This window comes from Podarcis bocagei (genome assembly GCF_964188305.1).
Source record: "Podarcis bocagei genome assembly, chromosome: 1".
Lineage (NCBI taxonomy): Eukaryota > Metazoa > Chordata > Lepidosauria > Squamata > Lacertidae > Podarcis > Podarcis bocagei.
In genome coordinates this window covers 75,337,664-75,345,329 of record NC_138125.1, presented here as the reverse complement: position 1 = coordinate 75,345,329, position 7,666 = coordinate 75,337,664, and the positions used below count along the sequence as shown (strand labels likewise).

The window sequence follows — 7,666 nt, the reverse complement described above, 5'->3', positions numbered from 1 at the left end:
TATTCCTAATGTAACGCTAATGTCTCACAACAAATGAAACTGATCTGCAGAAAACGTAACTTGAAAAAGAGACATTGCACATACTTTTGTAAACCAAGAAATCTTTAATAAAAATACATTTTAAAAGTAAAATAAAAGGGGCAACCAGCACTGAGCATACCCCAAAAAGATGTCCTTTTACCCCAAGTTGCCATCCTGTAAACAAGACACTTATTGGCAGGTAATCCCCACTGAACAAATTTACTTTCAAGAAAGCATGCACAGGATTGGGCTGTCAAGTTAACATAAATGTGTGCAGCTGGATCCTAAGACTATGTTTATTTAGAGGAACATTCCACTGAGTTGGATGATTGGCACTAACTCCTCATGTGCTTAAGGATATCACAATCAGAACACCCCTTCAACTTGCAGACATGGAGAACAAAATGTAAACAATGGGGAAAATAACCCTATTATGTAACATCTGACCACTTATCATATGGGATGAATATCATCAGCAGGTTGAGTTTTGCTAACATCACCAATTGCTGCAGTGATTTACAGTCTAGACTCCACTCCCAAAAGATACTTTGAATGATATAAAATATAATTCCTACACATGCATGACTCTAGAATACAACATGAAGTGAAATCCATAGGAGGAAGTTATAAAGTTTATTAATGGTTAAATATCACTCCGGTTTGAATATTTACAGACAGTAGACTAGGCTATTGAAGGAAACAATAGTAACAGTATCTAACAGCATTACTTATTGGAATAAAAATTACATATTTCCACCTGTTTTTTTAAAAAAACATGAATTTAATGGTGAGCAGGGTGGGTAGATTGAGAACTGCTGGTAGAGCTATAATTAAAAAGAACCCTTTAAATAATAATTTTGGAAGCATGTTATTACACAAGCAGACACTGGTAAAGCAGATTTTACATATTTAATATTTCTCATCCTCTGGGGCCAATAGGTTTATTGAATGTCCCTGTTGAAAACTATCTCATTTGCTGTGCAGTTGGTACTAATTGCAGGCGTAAACGTATGTTAAGTTGTGATCTCAGCGTGATCAGTGGATGCCCTACACTTATTGGAATCTACTATTCTGTGTGCTGCTGATCTGCTGATCTTTATTGCATTTTATTGCACCTACTCCACTGTTTGCACTCCAGATTAGTTTGTATTTTTTCCTGGTACAGATATTTTTTAATGGTGGACTTCTTGCAGAGTGCAGAGGGTGTGGGGAAAGCTTCTACAATCTGATTTTGCTTCAGGATGAGATAGGCCTTAACTTTACCACTAGAAGGATGGAACTTATCACAATAGCAGGTCTATATTCTCCTTAGCCAGACAGGCTGCCCCATCTGGGCCTCAGCACCATAACACTAGAGCAGGCTTCCTCAACCTCGGCCCTCAAGATGTTTTTTGAGACTACAATTCCCATCATCCCTGACCACTGGTCCTACTAGCTAGGGATCATGGGAGTTGTAGGCCAAAAACATCTGGAGAGCAGAGTTTGAGGAAGCCTTTCACTAGAGGCTTTGTTCCATTCATACTCAGACAGACTGGCAGTGTGTGTGAGAGAGGTGGGGCAGGCAACTGCTGCACGCTCCTTTTCTATTTCTTCATATCCTTTCAACCATTTCCCCTACTTTGAAAAATACTTTTCAGCAGCATTCTCAGTAAGCTTGCTTGAGGACATTTCATCTGGCTTGTAACCTCTGTAAGGGATATTGGGCATATATGAGTTTCCCAAAATAGATTTTTGGAAGGTCATGTAAGGCTCTTTCTCTGCCCCCAGTATAAAAAGCTCTGGGGTTTTAACTTACATGGAGGGTCTTTTGTGGCTACTTCCTCTGCCGGAGCAATAATGTTGCAGTCGTGTACACATATATTTGAACAATGGGATTTACTTCTGCGTTCCTGAGGGCTTAGCAGCAAATGGCACAAAAACCTACTTCTTTTAAAAAAGAGAGAAGAGGATGTTTTAATATTATTGCAAACAGCTTTGCATCATTGCCTCCCCCACCCTATCCAGTGAATCTGTCCATCTCCTTTGCTGCTTCTTCAGTGAAAGAGAGAGAGAATTATATGGTAAGGTTATTAGGGTTGTTGGCTGGATTCTGGCACAGAGCCTTTAATGCTTAGGATGGGTCCAGAATCTCGTTGGAACTGAAAATCTGCATGCAGGTTATTCAAGGTTGCTGCTAACATCCACGTCCCTGGGAGCAATCGCATTTCTGTTTGTCATGCTGCCATCTCTGCTTCAGTATTGACATGAACTAGATATGAGTTACGATTTGGGACACATCCCTTATTCAGAGTGAAACAAACAAACAGACACAGACAGACAAGATATATTATGCATTGTGATAGGAATTTAGAGGTCTTAGCAACAGCATCTAGCCACATACACACAGAGACAGTATACACATAAAATTAACAATTGTAAGGGGCAGGTTTAAAAAAAAAATTTCAGTCTGCTAAATTTGCTTTTCAGCATTTTCAGGGCAAGGGAGCATCCAGAAAGCTGTCTGTGGACAAACGCCAGCTCCCTTGGCCTGAAAAGCAAGATGAGCACCACACCCCATAGTTGCCTTTGACTGGACTTAACCATCCAGGGGTTCTTTACCTTTACCTTACCCTTTATTCCACTTGGCTAACAATATTATGTGTACTCAGTTTCACAAAAGGAGCACTATGTTGGCAGGAGCTGGAAAGTTAGGGCAAAATGAAGGGGGAGAAAGTGCTAAATTTGTGTAAAAATAGTGGTCACATCCAGACCAAATAATGAAAAGCCTCCTTTTAGAAGCTCCAATAGAAATTTATCATAGTGTGAGGAAGGTGGACAAGCAGTTTTCCTTCCTCTCATAATACTGGAATCCAAAGCCATCCATTGATGCTGAATGTTGGAAGATTCGGCCAGTGTTTCCCAAACTTGGGTCCCCAGCTGTTTTTGGACTACAACTCCCACCATCCCTAGCTAGCAGGACCAGTGGTCAGGGATGATGGGAATTGTAGTTCAAAAACAGCTGGGGACCCAAGTTTGGGAAACATTGAGATAGACAAAGGAAAGTGATGGCCACCAATCTGGATAGCTTTCCAAGGATGAGATAAAATATTGGATGATAGGGCTATCAGTGACTGCTAGCCACAGCGGCTATGTTTTATCTCCAGTGTTAGAGGCAGTGTGTCTCTGAAGACTAGGCCCTGGAATTTTTTTTTTTTTTTAAAACACTGCCCCAGGGTTCTGAAGAAATATTTACCTGCTGCTTTGGTTGTGGATCATGCAGTTCAGTTGTGTGTAAGAAGTAAGACAAGCTGACTTCAGTGAGATTTACCTCCAAGTAAGCATACATGGGACTACAGCCTGACACAATTGTTGTTTGCTTTTGCCTTGCCTCCAGGTACCTGTACTGGTTCATTCAGAGTTGAGAGCACTTTCTGGCTGTGGCTGCAGAGCAGAGCACATGAGCCTGGCTTGTTTTGTACTGCATGGCAAATATAGTTACATCACTGATGCAGTTGAAACACATGCATTATTTAGAAACTTGCTGGCATCCTGCCAGCAAAGTGAACCTCTTACAGCCTTGACAGTCAGGCGTTTCGGTTTTTAAAATATATGTTAAAACCAAATGGTCATAGCAAAAAACCATTTCATGCCAGAAAATAAAATCCAATGAAGAATCAACAGGGTTTTATTATAATAGTGAAAGTACTACTAAGTCATGATCTTGACAAAGTATAGCAATAGATTTAATACGCTGGTCAAATAGAAATAATGTCTGCCTCCTTTATCCCAGAAAAATGTCCAAACCAGAATGCATCTCCCTCCCTCCCTCGATCTCTAGATATACTGCAACAAGATAGATGGCCTATAAGGCTTCCTCCAGCTCCCTAGTTCTCACAGGAGAAAGGGAAATTTACATGTGCAGATCTAGAAATGGCTGGCTTTGCAACTGTGTGATGTGTAACTTTACTAGGAAAGTAACTCATGTAACAGGTTCCAGCGATTGCACTTGTTTGATGGCCTTTTCATCCAATTATCCACTTAAATTGTTTAGGACTTCTTGCCAAAGGCCAGCTTGCAAGCTCACAGTGAAATTCTCTCTTTGACGCATAGGTACAAACTTTTCCAACATATCTCTCAGACTGACTTGTGCTAAGTTAAATTACGGACCTGTCAGAACAATGCAGGCATTTTAGGATCTGCAAGTGATGGGGTGTAGAAACAAGTTCCCTAACTCGTTTATCCTTTTCAGTGTTTCCCTCCCTGTGTACACTGAACACAAAGAGGGAGCAGGAACACTGGCCTTACCCAGAACATCACCATACCCCCATTGTCAGCAAAATCTTAAAAATCATCTTAAACTGTTCTGCAGTGTAACTTCTTCAATTAGGGAAATGCTCAGACTGCTTCCTTCCAGGGCTGGCTGCTTATAAACAAAATATTAATTGTTGCTAATGAGCAATTTTGGTAGGTCCAGTGACTTTACTAATGGTTCTATGTGTAACAAGCCCACATTTCATCTTTGATTAAAAATAACAAAGACTTGGGGGTGGGGAGAGAGAGAACTAATTACTATTACAGTCAACGGTCCAAATGGACAGCTAGCTGCTGCCAACTTTATTAAATGATGCCAGAGAGAAAGGTTCTAGCATAGCCTTCAGGATGTTATGTAAATTTCTTTTTGCATGGAGGCTCATTCAGTCATGCACAGCCTAGGGAACACAGGATTACCATCTCTATGAGAACTAGGACTCGGACATTGGCATGGGAACCAGGCAGCCTAGTTTAGGAGAAGCTTCCCACTGCCTGTGCTAACTCAGATTAATGTTTAAAAAAGTAATATGTATTTTACATTTCTCCAGTATAGTCCAGCTAGCAACTTTCAACTTTCCTTTATTGCATTTCATATAGGAATTTAGCAGCACCCATTAACTAAGCATCCAAAGGAGTGAGGGGAGACAGAAGAGACCAGGATGGTTGCCTTAGATGACAGCCACAGATGGCAAAGAGGACAGTCTGTTTTGCTGGATGTGCCAGATGTGTTCACCCAGGTAGATAACCAGGATGTTATATTCAGCTTTGGGTAAGGCACAGAGCTCGCTTCATCAGATTTCAGATTAACTAGTCAAACTCTTCAAAGGCAACCAACACTGCTGTTATAACTGCTCAATCTGCCACTGCTCTTTTTTATGACAGCTGGAATAGCTCGGTTAGTAGAGCATGAAACTCTACTAACCCATGCTGGGGAAATCTTCCTGCAGTGCAGGGGGTTGGACTAGATAACCCTTCTGGTCCCTTCCAGCTCTACAAATTCTACAATTCTCTGTGATGAGGTAGAGAATCTAAAGGTGCTCATTGCTTCAGCAATCTCAGAATGTACTATTTCTGCTGCACTGTGCATGATGCTTAAGCCAGAGGCAAACGAAGAATATATTAGGGCAGGCACCCCCAAACTCGACCCTCTATATGTTTTGGGACTACAACTCCCATCATCCCTAGCTCACAGGACCAGTGGTCAGGGATGATGGGAATTGTAGTCCCAAAACATCTGGAGGGCCGAGCTTGGGGATGCCTGTACAGTACTGTATTAGGGAGAGGGGTTGTAGCAGCTCAGTGGCAAAATGTATACTCACTAAGCAGAAGGTTGAAAGGTTGTACAGTTCAGCTCAGACATACTGTTGCTTTGTTTCAATTGCCTCATTGTATCTGACTCAGAGTAAATGGCTTGTTAACAATGTTTGCTTAAGGTGAAGTGGTCTCTCTGCCAGAGGGAGGACCTGGTAATAACATTAATCAAGGGAGCAAATTGTGCTACAGAATTACCCAGACTGCTCTGAAAAGAAAAACACTATTCAGACTCCTGGAGCCACTACAGAAGCAGCCTCAGTGCAGAGCGGCTGAGAAAGAAAGGGGAGCAGATCAACAGGCTTACTGAGTAGTTTTACATGGAAGTTTGGGGCTGGGTAGAAGTCAAAAGTAAAATTGTCATCTCTCTTGCATGATTCATTGGGCTTCCTAGCCATAAAAATCCAGTTTGCAAAAGGGTAGTTTTCTCCTTGGATTTTGAGGCCAGCTTACCAACCAAGAGCCCAGAAAAACAAAAGGCAACACAGCCCCACTGAGACCAGAATTGGTGTGTGCCAATGCTAGCAATGTCGCCATCTAATTCGTTTTTCCACTTTAGTTAAGAATGAAACAGGGAACCAGGATGAACAAAGCCTCAAATATTCAGGTATTGTTAGGCAATTTAAGGGGCTGAACTTTGACACTAATCTCTTCTAATGGGCCATTTGCCACCTAGGATGGGGTTGGACACAAGTATGTGGCAGATTATGCAAACACAGTAAGGCATTCTCCACCTTTTAAGGCCCACTGCGTTTCTCTTATTGCCTAATTAACATCAGTAGGAACCAACTTCCTGCCCCAGAGGATAATCCAGTACATGTCAAGGCCAGTCCGATCCTGCATAAACCTAGGCCTTTTCTCATGGAATGTAGATCCCCATTACAGCACCCATACTAGAGGTATGGGTGGTGCTGTGGGTTAAACCACAGAGCCTAGGACTTGCCGATCAGAAGGTCGGTGGTTCAAATCCCCGCGACAGGGTGAGCTCCCGTTGCTTGGTCCCTGCTCCTAGCAGTTCGAAAGCACGTCAACGTGCAAGTAGATAAACAGGTACTGCTCCGGCAGGAAGGTAAACGGCGTTTCTGTGCGCTGCTCTGGTTCGCCAGAAGTGGCTTACTCATGCTGGCCACATGGCCCGGAAGCTGTACGCCGGCTCCCTTGGCCAATAAAGCAAGATGAGTGCTGTAACCCCAGTGTCGGTCACGACTGGACCTAATGATCAGGGGTCCCTTTACCTTTTACTATACTGAACCACAGGCACTGCATAACATGGAAAGAGGCAATTTCTCTTTGCCACTGATCTCGTTGATTTGTTTTTCCCAAATAACAAACATAGGATGTGATGAAGTGGGGCAGGAACTCCTAGCCTAAGCCCTATAGTGGTAGACTGGACAACACACAATCAGCTTACAAGTGGAGGAAGAATTTAACTCCTGAGTCACAAAAGTAGAAAATTGGGGCAAGGTTTCATTATGTGCAATGCAACTTCCCCTCCCCAAACCTGAGGGTTCCATCAACCCTCTGGGGCAGATTGACTACATCCAAGGAGCACAAGGTGGCATAACATGGTTATCTTTCTCCTCACTTAGTCCCCACAAGTCTGCGAGGTAGGTTATGTTGAGAGGCAGTTACCGGCTTGAGGTCATCCACTGAGTTCCATGGCCAAGTGGGGATTTGAATGCTAGTCTTCCATGTCCTATTCCAGGGCTCTAACCACTACCCCACACTCTGGCTCTGGATTAGATTAATAAAGCCCAGGAAAAAATAAACTTATGGAACTCCTTATATTTAGGAAATACATAATCATCACATTTTAATGACATTATGAGCTGCACGCACACTTTTGCATTTCTTTTCAAAAATTATTTGATTAAAATGTATGGTATTCTATTTTTTGCAAGTAAAAATGTAAATGGTTTTTTAAACAAAATATTTGTTCAATTGTTTCATTATATTCATCACTTGAAAATGTTCTTTGTGTGCCTAACCAGAGCCTCCTACAGCTGTACTCTCTGCTCTTCTTTGATCTCCTAGACCTCTTGCT

The 7,666-nt window shown here is 42.2% G+C and overlaps 1 long non-coding RNA gene across 1 annotated transcript in view; it reads right to left on the bottom strand.

The window, feature by feature from the left end:
* Positions 1 to 84: 84 nt before the first annotated feature.
* The window catches only part of LOC308591734, a 184,298-nt gene continuing 176,716 nt past the window's right edge, over positions 85 to 7,666 (bottom strand). The window contains exon 2 of the long non-coding RNA XR_014010234.1: positions 85 to 907. This is a non-coding gene — a long non-coding RNA (uncharacterized lncRNA). The remainder of the gene's footprint in view (positions 908 to 7,666) is intronic.